Below are 20,821 nucleotides of genomic sequence, written 5' to 3'. Positions count from 1 at the left end.
AGACTGTGCTTTAGATCTAGTTGTTGTCATCATGGAGGTAGAAGTGTCTTTATTGGTGTGGTGCCCCATAGTTTAAGAATTAATAAAGAGATTCTGCCAGGGCACGGTGGCCCACACCTGTAATCCCAGCAATTTGGGAGGCCCAGAAGGCAGATCGCTTTGAGTTCTGGAGTTTGAGACCAGCTTGGCCAACATGGAGAAACCCTGTCTCTACTAAAAATACAGAAATTAGTCAGGCATTGGTAGCTCACATCTGTAATCTCAGCTACTTGAGGAGGCTGAGGCATGAGAATCACTTGAGTCCAGGAGGTGGAGGCTGCAGTGAGCAGAGATCATGCCATTGCACTCCAGCCTGGGCAACACAGAGATTCTATCTCTAAATAAATAAATACATAATAAAAAACCCACTAGTTTCCAAAAATATTTATACTTTTATGGATATTATGGCTATTTTATTACTTTTGCCTGGATCTATCTACCTTACTGTCCTTAAGTAGATAAAGTACGAAATATACCAAACTAAACTTAACTCAAAGACCATAATTGCTGTAAGTAGATGATTATTCATTCTAACCCTGAGTTCCATGTACCTGAATCAAATTGATTCAGTGTTAGGGCAAGAGGTGTTAGGTTCCCAGAAATACCACTGAAAGATGGTTGTGTAAAACACATTTTTTTTCCTTCCTATAGACTGATTCTGTTATATAGCTCCAAACATATCTGTTCTGCTTCTTTGTTTGGCATGTACATAGGTGAAGGAGCTGAAGAAAAAGCCTGACTTTTGGGAACATGTGACTCACATTCATACAGATTTGATCAATATGAACTGGGTTATAAAATAGAGGAGACAAAAATATATCCCGTTTCCCAAGTCTGAGGGATGACTCTCATTTTAATGACGGTGGGGAAATGACAAGGTGACAGTTTAAAAGGTGAGAAGTTCAACTTGTGCCAGATTTAGCTTTCATGGGTGGCAGTGTATGGATAGGCCCATGTCACTCAATCAGAAGCAGATGTGAAACTGGAGTGTCACTGAGAAATTAGGCTATGGAATAAAAATTTGGAAACCATCTTCATGCTTATGGTGGGAGCCATTCTGCCAGAAAGTGAGTAGGGAGAAGTAACAGCACAGATTTCAATCCTGGGCCTTACAAGAAGAAATAACTAGAGGAAAAGAAAAATTTCAACTCAAATGTTCAAACATGAAAAAGTATCCAGGAGAGAGGAGACTTAGTCAGCAACTCACAGATTTAGGAGATTTTAGACCACTCAATTTTGCAGAGAAAGTTGAATTTTTTGTAAAGTGGTGCATGACAGACTTTATTCCAATATACTTTTGAATTGAAAATATTGTCTGTTTCTCCCAAAGTTCTTCCAGGAAGGCTTTGGTCAAGGTTAAGTTGATTCTATGACACGTCTGTTGGACTTAAAGACTGTGATGTGTTTGTGCAAACACACACTATATCCTTCATGAAGAAGGTGCTAAAAACACTTGATGATTGATTAAATTTAATGCAACATTTATTTAACATCTACAATTGTTCTTGGTCCTGCAGAAGACACGAGGGTGAATAAACCATGATTCTAGCTCTCCACTGGCTCACAGTCTAGTTGCAGAGAGAAAGACACATAGCCATAAAACAAAGCTAGATAGGTTGTTTTATTGACTGTAAATGTATTCTGAAAGTGCTATAAATAAAGGAAATATGTTAGATATATTGGGAGACTCTCAGAACTAATGGGAGGCTGGAGAACCAGGCTGAAACACTGACACTCACCAAGGCAAGACAGGAGACTACCACGTGGGAATCATAGCAGAAAGGGCCTGGTGAGAATGTACCTGCCAAGTGGGGAATGACAATTTTCTGTGAATTGAGGGAGCATAGAATTGACTTACCTTAAATCTGGTGCTCTTGGTTAGAGGAGCAAAATGGAGAAGATGTAATACCAATAACAGAATTCAAGGAAGCATGAGGAAGGAGCATGTATGTTAAGTAACAAAATAACAAATCCACAGGTAATTAGCATCATAATGAGTATACAAACAAAGTGCTATAAAAGAGCAGATGCTGGGTAAAACAATTCTAGAGCATAAATAATAAGCATGGACAACAAGGATTTTTTTTTGTACATAGGTTAGGGACAACAAAATATCAGAGAATTGTTTTTTGTTTCACTTTAAAATCAAGTATTTGCTGTGACCTATCTTCATGCCTAATCTTATACACTGAGAAAATAGAAACACCTAGATAATTACAGGATTGTTGCATGCCAGGTCTGAGTTGACATTGATGGTTGAGGACATGGGCCAACATGAGGATCAGATTTATGCTCCCACATGAAACAACTAAATAGATGAAACAGTGGTTTTCAATGTATTTGACATTAGGCAATTAAAGACAGTGATCCCTAAGATAATGAAAAAAGTAAGATGAGCCCTCTGATTGTTCCAGGTTACTGTTCAGAGAGTTTCCAGGCTGTGGCTTAAAGAGCTCAGCAGTCTTCCTTAGTGGAGGAGACAAACAGAGTCAGGGGAAAAGAAGGCAGCTAGAGTTCACAGGGTAGAGTACTGGAGATCAGAGAGTGACACAGAGAGGAAGCTCCAGAGACCTGCAGAATCTTCCCTGGAATACTGAGCTGAGTACCAATCAGCATGTCCATGTGACAAGACAACCTGAGTATCAAGGGAGAACCACCCAAAATAATTAGAGGAAGCAGTACCTGGAGCTCATATGTAGGAAAGGGGCCTTCTTATAATTCACGAGGGATTGGATAGGGTACCCAGAAAAGTATTGTCTTAGTAATTGGCCTGAGAATAAACTCTGATCCTGTATCCACTAGGAAATCTTAAAAGCGAGACCTAAAAGATTAAAGCTGTTTCTAAGTAACTTAATTAGAATATCAATCGACTATGTGTGCAGAAATCTAAAGGATATAGTACATTGGGATCAGGAACAAGCAATCCAGAGGCAGAAGCACAAGTACATTGCAAGCAGGTGACCCAGACCCCATTGTCAGCTACCAAAATTGCACCTCAACTCACTCCTATGGCATCATGCGTGTTTCCTTTTGACCTGATAATGGAGACAGAAAAGGACAGTCTTGGTCTGTATGGCACATGCTGAAAACAGGCCATTTTGTTATGTGTGATACCAGCTGAAAATGGACTTCCACTGAGAAGTGGCCCTGAAAGTAGTAAGGGGAACTTCTCCCACTAGCCAGGGATTTGTGCGGTATATCTGATCATCCACACTGTATAAAAAGATAGTTGGTCCAAGATAAATATATATAGACAGATGGATAGATTCATATACACACTATAGAGAATAGATGGGCTGGTTGATCAGAGGGCTGAAAGAGAGCACATGTCCCACAGAAGAAGAACTTAATCTCCACTGATAAAGAGTTACCCAGTCAGTTGATGTCAGCCAGTCTCATCAATGATCACCCCAGTTCTGACAAATGGGTGCAAGAATGGAGTATCTATGATGGTGGAATGAAGACTATACATGGGCCCAGCATGAATGCTCACTGCAAGATGCTGATCTAACCACGACACTGCTGCCAAAAATGTCCAACCAGCCAGCCACAAAGATCTAGAGGAATGGTGAGAGATCAATGTGGAATCCAGATATGTCAACATCCCTCAAAGAAACCAGAACAGTCGCTTTGTGTCAGGCTAGTTACATTGGACCCCTGTAGTCTGGAAGGGGCAGTTATTCATCTTGACCAAAATGGACATATGTTCCAAGTACGGATTTGTCTCACTATTGCCAGGGGTTACAGTCTTTGACCCACCATCATGACATTTTATCTAAAATTGCTCCAGATCAAGAGACCCACTTTACAGAAAGGAAAATATAAAAGTGAATATATGTCCATGGACCTATCCCATGGCACACTATCCAGAAACTACAGGTTTGATAGAGTAATGGAACAGCCTTGTAAAGGCAAAAGTGAGGTAAGAATTAGGAGATTATTCTATACATGAATAGAGCAATATCCTTCAAAATGCACTGTAGATCCTAAATCTACAGTCATATTTTATTAGGTGCTCAGTAAATAAACTAGAAATAGAAGTGATCCCATTTGGGGAATTAGTGATTTCCATTATTGCCACTCTGGGCTTTATTGGTTTAGTGGTCTAGTTTCAAGAGGGAAGTGTTTTAACCGGAGAACAAAACAACAATTTTATTAAACTTTAAGCTAAGCCTTTTATTGGGTCACATCAGGCTCCTCATGCAAGAGATGACCAGGGAAGGAAAGGAGTCACATATTTTTAGAGGTAATGAACTTTGATCAATAGGGGGAGATATGGCTACTCTTAAGCAATGGGGGCATATGTTTAGTACCTCCCTTCCCCAAATGTATTGATAAATGGATATGCGTGGCAGCCACGGGTATAGCAATCAGGGATTCAGATTCCTCAGGGCTTAAGTCTGGATCATTTCATCTGGTTAAGTAATCTAGATCAAAAGAGATGGCAGCCAAGGATGGGGAAAATGTGTAGCAGAGGACAGGAGAGAAGAGAGACAATGAGTACCAGTTCCAGTCTTGAGACCAATTGCAGAGACGGTGCTGTGTTGCATCCCACTAACCATTCTCAGGCAACTCTTCCTCAGTAAAAGAGATCAATCCGAATGCTGGAGGAGCTGTTCCCAGAATTTATCATGAAAATAAATGAACTTAAGAAACTGAGTGGGTGGACTATAATGGATGCTGAGGCACTCATTCCCTCACCTACTAAGAAGCCTCAGCTAATGGTTAAAGGTGCTCAGTTGAGTCCTCTGGCAGTTGTTCTCAGCAGAAGAGGGCATTCTCACCCAAGATCACCCCCGCTTCCTATAGACAGCTCCCCATATCCAATCACTGTTAGATGAATAGGAAGAAAGGTCTAGCTCTGAAGGATCATCCCAGTTCCAGAGCTCTCCTTAGAATCTGATGAGCCTTTGTTGTGATTGCATCACAACTCAGCTCTGCCTTCTACCCTTTCTCCTCCCTTCACTCCATCACAGGTGTTGATCCTGAGAGCACTTGCCAATAAACCTCCTGCATGGAAACCTTGACTCAGATTTTGTTTCCCAGGAAACCCGACTTAGGATAGTTGTTTTAATCTATGTTTAAAAACACGTGAACAAATGGACATATCTAGAAAAGTTCATTATGAGAATAAGCTTAATGGCTTTCATGCCAAGTAACGTGCGTTTTTCTTAGATTATGAATGTGCACCAGGTTGCAGAATCAATATGTAATTGGCTTCTTCAATCAAAAGATCTGAATCTCCAATTAGTGCATTTTGCTTCAGATGGAAGTGGGCATCTTGATGATGTGATCTGTGCTATCAAAATGCTCCTGAGTGTAATTATTTTGAAATATATATATTTTTAAGTCACTCATTAAATAGATGAGAAAAAATTATTTTGTATGATTCTTAAAATTCATATATGTAAAGCTAAACTTTAAAGAAAATGAAATTAAGATAGAAATGAATTGTTAACATAAACGTTTTCTTCTAAATCACCCTTAATCCTCACACTAGAATCAAACTGCTTTTAGCATTTATATACTTTGGTTTTTCACCAAAATCCCTCTAGACAGCCTTCATCGGCTGCCAATATGTCTCCATCACAGATTCAAGTAGTCTGTTCACTCTGATTAGACTGTTGGAGCTAATTTAAAGTATGGCCTTTGTTATGTCTATGACAGCCTAATCAGCTAGGCGGATTCTCTGACACCCTGGCATCCAATCCGTCTCCATATCACTGAAGCAGAAAGGCAAAGATTATGGCCATCAAAGTATATCTTCAGGCTGAGATATATAACCCTCCAAGCTATTCTTAGTTAAAATTGTCATGTTTTAAAATCACTGGAAAGATATTCAGATGTTTGATAGAAATTCCAGGAATCCCAAGTATCTCAATTGTTTTGCCTTGACTTGGTCTCCTTTGACTAACTAGAGAATAACCTCTTTGAAGAAATATACCATATTATTCTCCATATTTCCTACAGTATCTTACAGATAGCATGGTTGTATTCGTACTTACAAGGTAATTTATTGAGAAAGTTCATTGTTGAGGTTTTTTCCTTTTTTCTGAAGGAATCTCTGTAGGAAATAATAAAGGTACCGATCTCTCTTCCCCCAGGAAGGACAGACCAGGGTTTCTAAAGTTCCAGTATCTGCCTTTTCACCACTCCCACCCCTGGTGAAGAAACAACACTTTCCTTAGAGCCAGACAAGAGAATATGCCAGACAAAGTGTGAATCTTGAAGATAATGCCCACAGGAGCTTGTATTTTAAGAAGAGGTAGGCTGAGGTATCTGAGAAAAGGCAAGAACAGAGCATTTGGAAGAGGGAATGGCTCAAACTTAAAATTCATGGTTAGATCCCTAACACTGGGAAAGAAGATTGTCAGATTTGGGTTTCTAAGATTGGTGATGACCTGACCACGATCAAATGAGTTGTAGAATCTTGAATAGAAATGGCTCCAATTTAGGTAGTGCTGAAAAGCCATGGTGAAGCCTAATTTCTGGAGTAGAGCTACCGTCTCTGAATAGGCCACCTGAGCCTGGACATCAATAATGATCTTCTTCCAATTTAGGACTCACAAACACTAAACATATAAGCTCTGAGGGGTGGGTATGAGTTCTCCAAATTGATCAGTGAACTTTTTTACCAATCCTTGAAATGGATCAAATTCAGTTTAACAACATAAAGATGTCACTAGTGTTTCTTGAGCACTCACTATGGACTGGACTGTGTTAAGTTCTTTATATGTATTATTTTATTTATTCCCAAGTGTAAGAGTTAGGCATTATTATTAGTATCCCTCTTGAGACAACCAAGGCATACAAAGGTTAAATAATTTGTCTACATATATCTAGTTGGTGGCAAAGGTGGGATTTAAACACAGGCTATCTGCTTCCAGAGCCCAGGATTTTATCTTCTTATTTCTCAATGAATGTAGAGTCTCTCAGAAAACTAAGAGTATTAGAGTTTGCTTCTGGGTACAACAGAGGTGAGTGAGGGAACTGAGTTTGGTTCCTGACACCATTTGTTGAAAAGTGAATTTTTTATCAGAGAATAATGAGCATTATAAACCCAAATCTTCTGCTGATATATGTGATAATTAAACAAAAATCAAAATGTTAGCTGTTCCCAACTTCCATCTTCTCTGCTTTACCTTTGGACGTTTATTCGCTCATTCAAATTTTTCTCTAATTCCTGGAGGTGGCAGGATATGCTGCAAAGAACATGAACCTTGGAATTAGATCAGCCTGTCTCCATTTCTGGCTCTGTCATTTACAATGTGCGTCCTTGGGCATAGTATTTTAAAATTTGAATTTAGTTTTCAGTAAAATGAAGACAATAATCGCCACTCTATAAGGTTGTTTTGATGATTAAATGACACGACACACACAAAACTCAGGGCCCATGGATGATACTCAGTAATTGTGAGTTCCCTTTGACCTGCTTTGACTCCTTTATTTTCCTGATGAAGAGATGTATGTGCAGTCAGCCACCAAGTCTTAAAAGTCCTTCCCTACAGCAAGGAGCATGGAAGAGCTGTTCAAGCTGGAAATTGAAGATTTCCTAGTCCCCATATGTAGAAGTGATTTAATTAAGTAATTAAGAAAGGACCTCAATTACATTTAAATACTTGCCTTGATACTTTAAATACTTGCTTTACTGCTTTTGTATTTTAAAGCCAATACCTTTGATGTTTTAGTAGTTGTGTTTGGGGATGTTTCTTGGGTTTAGAATTTCACCAATATTGTAGAAACTTTAGGGCCCATTACCTCAGATTCTGCAAGTTTGTTTTTCACAGCTCCAAATATCTAGGCCCTTATTAACCTACCATAAGTTAGAGGTATTGATTTGCTTACTTTACTGTTGAGCATTCCCCCCTTATTGGTTAGACTATCAAACTTCAGAAGCAATATTGCTTCTAGAAAGAGTACTAAATCAGGAGTCATAACACTTGGATTCTTTCATTGATCTGCTACTCTCCATTGGCAGGGCACTGGTCAAATAGCTCTCTCAGCTCCTGGAGGAGGGTACCTGTTTTCATTCATTTCTATACTATACAGTTGATAAGTTGATATGGTCTGGCTCTCTGTCCCCACCCAAATCTCATTTTGAATTGTAATCCAAATTACAATCCAAATCCAAATTGTACTCCATGTGTTGGGGAGGGACTTCATGGGAGGTGATTAGATCATGGAGGCAGTTCCCCCATGCTGCTTTCACGATAGTGAGAGAGTTCTCACGAGATCTGAAGGTTTTATATCTGGCATTTTCCCTGCTTGCACTTCCCTCTCCTGCCACCATGTGAAGAAGGATGTGTTTGTCTCCCCTTCTGCTATGATTGTAAGTTTCCTGAGGCCTTCCCAGCCATGTGGAACTGTGAGTCAATTAAACCTCTTTCCCTTATGAGTTACCCACTCTCAGGTATTTTTTCTTAGCAGCATGAGAACGAACTAACACAACAGTAGAGTACCTAGAACAAAGACTACAAAAAGGTATGTTGAATAAATAATTTATCCGTCAACTAGATAATTAATCCATATAGGAATTGTAGGCTAAATAACTTGGCCCATTTTTAACTGGCTACCTTGTGATACTTCCAATGCATGCTTTTGATCCACACTTTTGATCTGGATATACTGCAGTTGGCATGAGGAATGCAAATTCTGCAGATTCCTAATTCAGTTTACAACAACGAACTTTCAAGATATTCAAACCAAATTGCTCCAATCTTTGAGAATTCTTTCTCAATGCTTCTCTCCAGTCTACAACAACTTTTTTTACATCTACGCCCTCAGCCATTTTGCTTATTTTCCTGTGTTATGGATTACATGTTTGTGTTCCCCCAAAATGTGTATATTAAAACCCCGATCTCCAGTGTGATGGTATTTGGAGATGGGGCCTTTGGGAGGTAATTAGATAAAGATGGAGCCCTCATGATGGGGTTGGTGCTCCTATAAGAAGAGGCAGGAGAGAGCTTACATCTTCCCCCTGCCCCCTCAACCTGCCATGTGAGAAATCCAGAAAAACAGCCCTCACCAGAATGACCATCTTGGAGTCCTTCTCTCCAGAGCTGTGAAAAATAAGTTTCTATTGTTTAAGCCACTCCAGGTTATGGTATCTAGATATAACAGCTTAAAATGACTTGCACTACAATCCTCAACGTTAGCACTACAATATTTAGTTACACATTTTTGTATTTTTTGAAGGCTGAATCTGACCCTTACTCATTTCCAACTTTGCAAACTATCTTCATTCACATCATTAAAACAACAAGCTTATAACAGAACATTTATAAATAGTTTTAAGCAGAAACATACAAGTTCTTAAAGTAGAGGTATAAATTGACTTTATAACCAATTAAATCTGCATCTACAAAGTTCTTTCTTTTCCTCATGGTCTCATTTTATATCTTATTCTCACATTGAATATTTAAAGAATCAAATGAAAATGGTAGGCCCAGGTGACCCTATGTTATTCAGTAAAGGCAACTATTTGATTATATACAAATGCACATGAAAAGGACTACTAAATATATATTACTCTTTTTGCAAAATCTCTGCATATGAAATGAAATGAAAGATTATTTCTTGATTATGGCTGCAAATATTTATAAAATAAATTTTATAGAATTTTATCTGTAATTTTTCTACTACTGATGTTTGAAGATAAATAAGCAAGCCATTCCTGCCATTGAGAATGAGGGTTTCCCCTCGTTTGTGTAGCTAGGTATACAGTAGATCTTTGAACAACTTGGGAGGTTGGAAGCACCCCTCCACATACACACAGTTGGAAATTCACATATAACTTTTGAGTCCCCAAAAACTTAACTACTAATAGCCTACTGTTGATCAGAACCATTACCAATAACATAAACAGTCAATTAACACATATTTTTTGTGTTGTACACATTATGTACTGTGTTCGTATGATGAATTAAGCTAGAGAAAAGAAAATGTTATTAAGAAATTCACAAGGAAGAGAAAATATATTTCCTATCTATTAAGTGGAAGTGGATCACTGCAAAGGTCTTGATCCTGGTTGTTTCCACATTGAGTAGGCTGGAAGAGGAAGAAGTAGAGGAGTTGGTCTGACTCTCTCAGGGGTAGCAGAGGCAAAATAGAATTCATGCATAAGTGGACCCACACATTTTAAACTCCTGTTGTTCAAGAGTCTACGTATTTTATTCATGGCCAAGGAAATCAGATGAGTAAAGAAGAGGAAGTTCTCAGATCTGTGTAATTCACAATGTACCCCTCCTCCCTATGGAAATTAAGGCATTCTGAAATAAACAATGGAAACTGCAAATGTTACTGAGCAAACTTCTTATATTTGTATTCAAACTAGAAAAATGTCAAGAAATATGGGAAGAGTAGTATAAGACATCTAATCTGACCATTATATAATTCCATAAAATGTACATATCAACAATAAAATGCAAATGTGGCTTTTAATGTTCCAGTCCCTCACATAAGTGTTTTGACCTACCATACATGCTAAAGCATATAGTAATTATCAGAAAAAAAATTTTTTTGAGGCTGAGTTTTGCTCTCATTGGCCAAGCTGGAGTGCAATGGTGTGATCTTGGCTCACTGCAACCTCCGCCTCCTAGGTTCAAGTGATTCTCCTGCCTCAGCCTCCCAAGTAGCTGGGGTTACAGGCACATGCCATCACACTCGGCTAATTTTTTGTATTTTTAGTAGAAATGGGGGTTTCACCATGTTAGCCAGGCTGGTCTCAAATTCCTGACCTCAAGTGATCTGCCCGCCTCACCCTCCCAAAGTGCTTGGATTACAGGCATGAGCCACTGCACCTGGCTGAAAATATTTTTAAAATAACCACCTTGGCTGGGCGCGGTTGCTCACGCCTGTAATCCCAGCACTTTGGGAGGCCGAGGTGGGCAGATCACGAGGTCAGGAGATCGAGACCATCCTGGCTAACACGATGAAACCCCATCTCTACTAAAAATTCAAAAAATTACCCGGGCGTGGTGGAGGGCGCCTGTAGACCCAGCTACTCTGGAGGCTGAGGCAGGAGAATGGTGTGAACCTGGCTGGCGGAGCTTGCAGTGAACCCAGATCACACCACTGCACTCCAGCCTGGGCGACAGAGCGAGACTCCGTCTCAAAAACAAACAAACAAACAACAACAACAACAACAACAAACACCTTGAGGCCTAAAAAAAAAAAAAAAAAAGAAATCAGGTAATACAGAGGAAAACATAAGTCTTTGAAGTCTGATCAGTAGTTTGAACTTAATAAATGGTTTATCAATTAATTGTGAGTCCTCAACCTGTGGAGTCCACATTTTTAGGCTAGAAAATCATAAATAGGTATACATAAAACTAAAAAAGCTAGTAGCTAGAAAAATTGATTTTCCACAGGAATAAAGAGATCATGAAAGCTTAGGGGACCTAAGTGCCTTTTTGAGCACCAATATTACCTCTCTTGGTAGCAGAGGAAATACCTTATTATTATTATTATTTTGTATAAAACCAGATGGTCCCAACTTTTAGCAGGCAAATATCATAATACTTAGTTGTTGATCCTACAGTTTCTACAAAACTTATATTTATTCTGAATTTTTTAAATTTTACAGAAAATAAGCCTTAATATTATGTTTGTAAGAAGAAAATAATATACATTCACATATTCATATTAATATATGTATACTTTCATTCATTGATTTGGCAATGGCTAAGTCTTCAATGTGTCAGAAATTATATGCTGGAGATGCCAAGATTAAATAACACTATTAATTGCATAATCTAGAAGTAGAAACAAATGTAAACAAATACTGGCAGCATACTATGACAAATGCTAGAATACAAACTATAGTGGTTTATCCCAAAAAGAAGGGATAACCGACACTTCCTTGAGAATGTATGGAAAAAAATAAGTGTAAATGAGAAAATTGAGATCTATCTATAAGGATAAGTGAGAGTTTACTCACTGGACCTGGGGAGGGGATAAAAGGGAATCAGGTGTGATGGGTATTTCACCATCATCCTTTCCAATCCAGATACGGATGCTGGGAGAATTCTCTTTCAACTCCATACCACCAATTACCTGCTGTTCTCAGGGGTCATAAAATGCCTGTACCATTAAAAATTGAGTGTTCTGTTCACAATGGGGCTGCTTGGATGAGAGTTAGCAAAATCTTGCGGGATAAACAGATGTCTTTTTTGCTGCAGAATTCATGGACCTGCAGGCAGTTGTGTCTGCAAGACTCTCCCTTGGCAGCTACCTGAGCAGTGGCTAGCATGGCTTCTCAACACAAGTGATATGTGGTGGTTGCCCAAATGGCAACACAGCGTCCGTAGATACCAGTTTAGCTCCTGCACAGCCAAATAGGGCTCAAGAAAGTCAGTGATAGTGGTTCTCTTGATGCTAATTTGCTGGTCTCTCTTCTCCTTCCTTTCTTTTAAAGTGATGTTCATTGAGTAGCCACACAACCCACCCCTAAATTAACCACCTTCACTATCACCATCCAGGGCAGGTGGAGTGAGGAGTTCCCTACTCTCTTTCTGGCTTATTATTATGACATATTATCTATGTTCTGCTTCATTCTGAGTCCTTCTTGAATCAAGAGGCTTTTCTTCTCCCCATTAAAGGTTGACTTTTCCAAATAAAAATATTATTTTCAAAATTACTGTTTTTGAGGAGGGCTCTGTATTAGTCTGTTCTCACCCTGCTAATAAAGACATACTTGAGACTGGGTAATCTATAAAGAAAAAGAAGTTTAATGGACTTACAGTTCCACATGGCTGGGAAGCCTCACAATCATGGCAAAAGGTGAAGGAAGAGCAAAGGCACATCTCACATGGTGGCAGGCAAGAGCACATGTGCAGGGGAACTGCCCTTTATAAAACCATCGGATCTCATGAGATTTCACTACCATGAGAACAGCATGAAAAAAACTCATCCCCATGATTTAATTACCTCCCACTGGGTCCCTCCCACGACATGTGGGCATTATGGGAGCTACAATTCAAGGTGAGATCTGGGAGTAACACAGCCAAACCATATCAGGCTCCAAAAGCCTATTTTGGATGTCAAAGTTGAAATATTAGTTGATTCTTTCTCTAAATGTTTGTTATGCACAATCCTAATTCTCCTCAAGCAACGAATGCCTCTGACCAATTTCCAACTGGGCAGATATTAGGAAAAAAATTAGTATCTCAAAATAATATCTCACTACAAAGGGAAACTAGGAGATCTGATTGGAGCACTTACACTATCTACCATGTTTGGAAAGTTCAAAACAACCCTCTCAGGTAGGTATTATCATCCTCTACATTACAGATGTAAGTATGATTCAGGTTGTACTCATGGTCACATTTAGTGGTTTGGATTCAAATCTAAGTCTTCTGACTTCAAGCGTGACCTTAAGTTTGATCTATAAGAGGAAACTATCCAGAAATAATATAGCCTCAATGTCCACACTGCAAGTGTAAGACTTCTTAATTTAAAAATCCATATCTATCACAGGCAGTAATAATAATGACTAATTTTTTTAATAGTTTACTATTTATCAGGCACTAGTTTATACACTTTATATGGGCTAACTCTTGTTATCCTTACAACAACCTTATGAGGTTGGCATTATTATTAATTTCATTTGACACCCAAGTCACCTCGGGTGTAGAGAACTTATCTAACTCTGTAACGACCATAGAACTGATAAGTGTTTGAGCCTGAATATGAAGGCAGACATGATTCTCAAGTCTATGTTCTTAGTGATTGTTCTACACTGCTTTTACATCTAAAAAGAATACAATTCTAATATATATCATCATAGAAAATACATTATCATAGAGAATACATCATGAGATAAGCCATTTTTCTTTCCTAGTTTTAGCCTCTGTCAAGAGTATTAGAAAACAACTTCATTATGACACTCTTCATACTAGGATTTACAGGATCTGAAGCCTCACCATTTGTACAGCCCTTTATCATGTCACATTAGCTCTTCTTAGAATGAATTACCTATGCTGTCATCCAAAATCATCGTATATTATTAAAGAAAACTAACATTTTTTAAGAATGTGAGATCTTTGACCTAACAGGCCAATAATCTGTTATATTTAACACAAAAATATCATAGGCAATATTTTCTATATACTTTTACTCTTCCTTTGACTATCTCACAAGTGTATCATACGGTAACTCTCTATAGAGGATCTCACCATATAACGTACAAGATATAATCAACATTGCATTCCTTTACCTATTTAGTAAATATGTTTATATTTACCACCTTCAATGACCCAAGTACCAGAGTTGCATTAGATGTTAAGGACTAGCTGTAATAGTGAGCCCAACGGATGTGGTTCTGCCCTCACGCAAGTTAGAGCCTACATGAAGGCAGGCAAAGAAAACAGACACACATACAATTACAGCTGTGAAAAGTGCCCAGAAAAGAAAGCAAGTAATACCTTGAGGGTCTATGACAAAAGAACTTGATGAGAAAAAGAGGTCTGAGAAAGTCCGTAAGGAAGTAACAGTTGAACAGAGGAAGAGCTAAGTGGGAGTGGAGCAGGAAGCATAGCATTACAGGCAGAGGGAAAGGTACATTCAAAGGTTCCATGTCAGAAAAAAGCATGGAATATGAGGTACACAAAACATTGAACATAGGCCAGCCTGGCAGGGTACAAAAGCAAGAGAAATAGTGATGCTGGAACATCTTGGGAAAAAATGGAGTCAAATCAAATAGTTATATGTAGTCATTATTCTCGTGAATAATGAGAAGCTGGTGAAGGGTTTGGGATATGGGGAGATGACATAATCAAATATATATAATCAAACATATACATGTGAGTATATTTGAATATTTGATTATATATTTATATATTATATTATTTATTTATATTACATTATATATTTGATTGTATACGTTTATATATATGTATTACATATACATATATTAATATGTATATGTAATATATAAACATTAATATGTATGTGTAAAATATATATTATGTACATGTAATAGTATATAAACATATATAATCAAATACATACACATATATAATATATATAAACATATATGCTTTTACAAATCTGACTGGAATCTGTAGAACTGGGTGTATTATATTTGCAGATTTAGAAAACACAGACAGGGCTATTGCAGCAATTCGGGTGAGAACTGGTGGGAACTTGAACTGGAGAGATGGAAGAAGAAATAGGAAGAGTTAAGTTTATTTCAGAGATGCTTAGAAGGTGTATAAGCAGGAGTGCTAGTAAAACGGTAGGTTCAACCCTTCCATTAAAATAATTAAAATGATAGATTTTTAAATATGGTAAATCATCTTAAAATGTCAAAGAGCAGACAAGATAGGCTAATCTCCAAGTTAAAGAGAAATGACGGTAAGCATAGCACTATAACCACTTTGACCCTGGTGACATTTGCTGAACCTGACAAACTTCATTACTCAGACCCTTGCAGATTATGAACAGCAAAGAGAAAACTCAGAGTTAAATCTGCGCTACACTACCCCACTCACTTCCCGGGATAAAGAAAATTTACTTTGGCACTGAGAACTCATGAGGGAGGAGGGATTTATCTCTGAGATAACATAAAACAAGTATTTTTTCTCTTTCAAATTTGTTAATATATGTTATCTGAGTGGCTCAATATACCTCAAGCTATTCATTTAACTTAGATGAGGTTACATGGGTGCCAGATTGCCTATAACCTGAGGCACTTGGTGCAAGCCAAGGGTGCTAAACTCTGGGGAGGACCACCTGTTGGAAAACAATTTTCTGTGAATATTTTTACATTTCTGTGTGGTACAGGCTTTCTGGGCAAAAAGCACTGGCAAAATAGTTAAAGGCTGACTTAACACCAGAGCTGCCATGGAAGCGACAGGATATTGTTCTGCAAAAGCTTAGAAATTTGTCTCCCTAGAAGCCATTTGCTTACATTTCTATATTCTAGGGAGATAAAAACTAAGATCTTCTTCTTCCCTCTCTTCCCCAGAGAGGATTCGTTTATACTTCAGAATAAAGCTTTCCCTCTCCCACCCTATATAAGCTCCAAGTCTCATAATTTCAGTGATCCTCTCCTATGGTACAATCCCACTGCATGCACAGGTGAATATCTAGCCCTTATTACATCACCCTATTTAGAATTAGGTTGCAGGTACAAAGATACTTTGTGGGTAATAAAGGCTCTGTTTTCTGATCCGGAGATTCCTTTCAGAATATATATAGGTGTGTGTGCATACACACACACACACACACACACACACACACGTCACACATCACCTTAACTCTAGACCTCAAATAACTCCCACAAATAAATTTCCAGGAAAATAAGTAGTTCACATATTTCTTTGTGAACTGTTCAAGGAAACTAGGTATCATAAACAAAAATCAGAAGAAAAATTGTATCCACAAAGACTTCAGATGTTTAAATTACAAACACAGGCTATACAATACTGATCCCCAACAGATTTAACATATAATGGTTTAAGAAATGAGACAAAATTTAGTTCAGAAAATAGAAACACTGAGTAATGACAAAATAGATTTGCAGAAAGAAAAAGTATCTTCTAAAAATGAGAAGCATGATAAGCAAAATTGAAAACTAAATATATGGATTTCACAGTAGGTTAGACTCAACTAAAAAGAGAATTTGTGACTTGGAGATAGTTCAAAAGAAATAGTCCAGAATGCAGCACAGATTTTTGAAAAGTTAGAAAATTTGGAATAGAGATGAGGAAATATAGAAAAGAGAGGGAGGTGATTTAACAAATATTAAATCAGAGATCTAAAAGTAGTAAAAAGAGAGAATTTTAAAATCCTAATATTTGATAATAGCTAAAAGTTTTCCGGAAGTGATGAAAACATAAATATGAAAATCTCAACAAATGTAAAATAAGATGAAAATTTCCAGTGAAACTGCAAAATATAAAATTAAAAGAGAAGCTGGTAAAAATAACAGCCAGAAGCAAAGATTAATTTTAAAGGAGGTACAGTTGGTCTGATAGCTTTCATCCCAACAGCATTAATGGAAGTGAGAAGATACTAGAACAGTAGTTGGAATGTGCTGACAGAAAACCACTGTCACATTATAATTGTATATTCATTGAAATACCTTTCAGGAAGAATGCAATAAAGACAGTTTTAAAAAATTTATTTTAGGATCGGGGTACATGTGCAGATTTGTTACATAAGTAAACTCCTGTCACAGGAATTTGCTGTACAGATTATTTGGTCACCCAGGTACTAAGTCTAATACCCAAAAGTTATTATTGTTTTTTTGCTTCTCTCCCTCCTCCCACCCTCCAACCTCAAGTAGGCCCCAGTATTTGCTGTTCTCTTCTTTATGTCCATATGTCCATGTGTCCTCATCACTTAGCTCCCACCTATAACTGAGAACACGTATTTGGTTTTCTGTTCCTGTATTCCTTTGCTAAGGATAATGGCCTCCAGCTCTATCCATGTTCCTGTCCTTTTTTTTTTTTTTTTTTTTTTTTGAGACAGAATCTTGCTCTGTTGCCAGGCTGGAATGCAGTGGCATGATCTCGACTCACTGCAGCCTCCACCTCCCAAGTTCAAGCAATTCTCCTGTCTCAGCCTCCCGAATAGCTGGGACTACAGGCACACACCACCACGCCCAGCTAATTTTTGTATTTTTAGTAGGTACAGGGTTTTACCATGTTGGCCAGGATGGTCTCGATCTCTTGACCTCATGATCCACCCGCCTTGGCCTCCCAAAGTGCTGTGATTACAGGTGTGAGCCACTGCAATTGGTCAATCTTGTTCTTTTTTATGGCTGTATAGTATTCCATGGTGTATGTGTAACACATTTTTTTTATCCAGTCCACAAATGATGGGCACTTAGGTAGATTCCATGTCTTTTTGCTTTTGTGAATAGCATTGCAGTAAACATATGCATGCATGTGCCTTTATGATGCAACAATTTATATTCCTCTGGGTATATACCCAATAACGGGATTGCTGGGTCAAATGGTAGTTCTGCTTTTAGTTCTTTGAGGAAGTGCCTCACTGCTTTCCACAATAGTTTAACTTATTTACACTCCCACCAGCAGTATATTAAGTGTTCCTTTTTCTCCACAACCTTGCCGGCATCTCTTATTTTTTGGCTTTTTAACAATAGCCATCCTGACTGGTGTGAGATAGTATCTCATTGGGGTTTTGATTTGCATTTCTCCAGTGATCAGTGATATTGAGCTTTTCTTCATATGCATGTTGGCCCCATGTATGCCTTCTTTTGAAAAGTGTCTGTTTATGTCATTTGCCCACTTTGTAATGAGGTTGGCTTTTTCTTGTAAATTTGTTTAAGTTCCTTAGAGATGCTGGATATTAGACCTTTTTCAGATGCACAGTTTGCAAATATTTTCTCCTATTCTGTAGGTTGTCTCCTCTCGTCACTCTGTTGATAGTTTCTTTCACTGTGCAGAAGCTCTTAAGTTTAATTAGATACAACTTGTCAATTTTTGCTATTGTTGCAATTGCTTTTGGCATTTTCTTCATCAAATCTTTGCCAGTTCCCATGTTCAGATGCTATTGCCTAGATTGTTTTCCAGGGTGTTTATAACTTAGTTTTGAGTTTTACTTTTAAGTCTTTAATCCATCTTGAGTCGATGTTTGTATATGATGTAAGAAAGGGGTCCAGTTTCAATCTTCTGCATATAGCTAGCCAGTTATCCCAGCACCATTTACTGAATAGGGAGTCTTTTTCCCAATGTTTGCTTTGTCAGCTTTGTCAAAGATCAGATGTCATAGGTGTGCAGCTTTATTTCTGGGCTATTTTATTCCATTGATCTGTGTGTCTGTTTTTGTACCACTTCATGCTGTTTTGGTTTCTGTAGCCCTGTAGTATAGTTTGAAGTCCAGTAGTACAATGCCTCCAGCTTTTTGCTTAGGATTGCCTTGGCAGTTCATGCTCTTTTTCGGTTCCATATGAACTTTAACACAGTTTTTTCTAGTTCTGCAAAAAAAATATTATTGATAGTGTGATAGGAATAGCATTGAATCTATAAATTGCTTTTGACATTATGGTTATTTTAATGATATTGATTCTTCCTATCCATGAGAATGGAATGTTTTTCCATTTGTTTGTGTCATCTCTGATTTCCTTGAGCAGCGTTTCGTAATTCTCATTGTAGACATCTTTCACCTCCGTGGTTAGCTGTATTCCCAGATACTGTATTCTTTCGTGGCAATCGTGAATGAGATTTTGTTCCTGATTTGGCTCTCAACTTGGCTGTTATTGGTTTATAGGAATGCTAGTGATTGTTGTACATTGACTTCGTATCCTGAAATTTTGCTGAGGTTGTTTATTAGCTTAATGAGTTTTTGGGCTGAGACGGTGGGGTTTTCTAGATATAGAATTACGTCAGCCGCAAACAGGGACAGCCAGTTATTTGGATGGCTATTAGGATGCCTTTATTTCTTTCTGTTGCCTGAATGCTCTGACCAGGACTTCCAATGCTATGTAACATAGGGAGTGGTGAGAGAGGGCATCCTTGTCTTGTGCCAGTTTTCAAGAGGAATGGTTCCAGCTTTTGCCCATTCAGTATGATGTTGGCTGTGAGTTTGTCATAGATGACTCTTATTATTTTGAAGTATGTTTCTTCAATACCTAGTTTATTAAGAGTTTTTAACATGAAGGGATGTTGAATTTTATCAAAAGCCTTTTCTACGTCTATTTAGATGATCTTACGGTTTTTGTCTTTAGTTCTGTTTATGTGATGAATCACATTTATTGATTTGTGTATGTTGGACCATTGCATCTCAGAGATAAAGCCTATTTAATCGTGGTGGATTAGCTTTTGGATGTGCTGTTGGATTCGGTTTGCTAGTATTTTGTTGAGGATTTTTGCTCAATGTTCATCAAGGATATTGGCGTGAGGTTTTCTTTTCCTTCTGTTTCTGCCAGGTTTTGGTATCAAGATGATGCTGGACTCATAGAATGAGTTGGAGAGGAGTCCCTCCTCCTCGATTTTTTGGAATAGTTTCAGTAGAATGATACCAGCTCTTCTCTGTAGATCTGGTAGAATTTAGCTATGAATCTTTCTAGTCCTGGGTTCTTTTTTGGTTGGTGGGCTGTTCATTACTGATTGAATTTTGGAGCTCATTATTGATCTGTTAAGAGATTTAATTTCTTCCTGGTTCAGTCATGGGAGGGTGGATGTGTCCAGGAATTTATCTATTTCTTCTAGATTATCTAATTTGAGTGTGTAGGGGTGCATAGAGATTTATCCTATTAATTTCTCCATGAAACCAGCTCCTAGATTTGCTAATCTTTTGAATTTTCTTTTGTGTGTGTGTGTCACAATCTCTTTTGGTTCAGCTCAATTTTGATTTCTTGTCTTCTGCTAGCTTTGAGTTTGGTTTGCCATTGGTTCTCTAATTCTTTCGGTTATGATGTTAGGTTGTTAAACTGAGATCTTTCTAACTTTTTGATGTGGATGTTCTACTAATATAAACTTCCCTCTTAACACTGCCTTAGCTGTGTCCCAGAGATTATGGTATGTTGTATCTTTGTTCTCATTAGTTTCAAAAAACTTCTTGATTTCTGCCTTAGTTTCATTATTTACCAGACAGTTCTTAGAAGACAAAAACCAAGAGCGTTTGCCACCAGTAGATCCACACTCAAGTCAACTGTAAAAAATGTATCTCAGAGCCAGAGGAAAGCAATTCCATCTGGAAGGTCTGAGAAAAGTGAAGAAATAAAGAGCAAGATAAAGTGGTAATGAGGACGTAAAGCTAGAAGACCACTGATTCAATAAAATAATATCTCTAGAGTTTAAAAAAGTATTAA

General features: G+C 37.9%; 2 long non-coding RNA genes across 4 annotated transcripts in view; both read right to left on the bottom strand.

Annotated features, from left to right (window-relative positions):
• The window catches only part of LOC134759491 (uncharacterized), a 37,727-nt gene extending 32,211 nt beyond the window's left edge, over positions 1-5,516 (bottom strand). The window contains exon 1 of the long non-coding RNA XR_010135728.1: positions 4,741-5,516. This is a non-coding gene — a long non-coding RNA (uncharacterized LOC134759491). The remainder of the gene's footprint in view (positions 1-4,740) is intronic.
• The window catches only part of LOC129049067 (uncharacterized), a 239,567-nt gene that overhangs the window by 205,181 nt on the left and 13,565 nt on the right, over positions 1-20,821 (bottom strand). The gene's annotated exons all lie outside the window — the stretch shown is intronic.

Source organism: Pongo abelii, chromosome 10 (assembly GCF_028885655.2).
Source record: "Pongo abelii isolate AG06213 chromosome 10, NHGRI_mPonAbe1-v2.0_pri, whole genome shotgun sequence".
Classification (NCBI taxonomy): Eukaryota; Metazoa; Chordata; class Mammalia; order Primates; family Hominidae; genus Pongo; species Pongo abelii.
The sequence above is the reverse complement of the archived record's forward strand: the minus strand, read 5'-3'. Positions and strand labels throughout refer to the sequence as shown.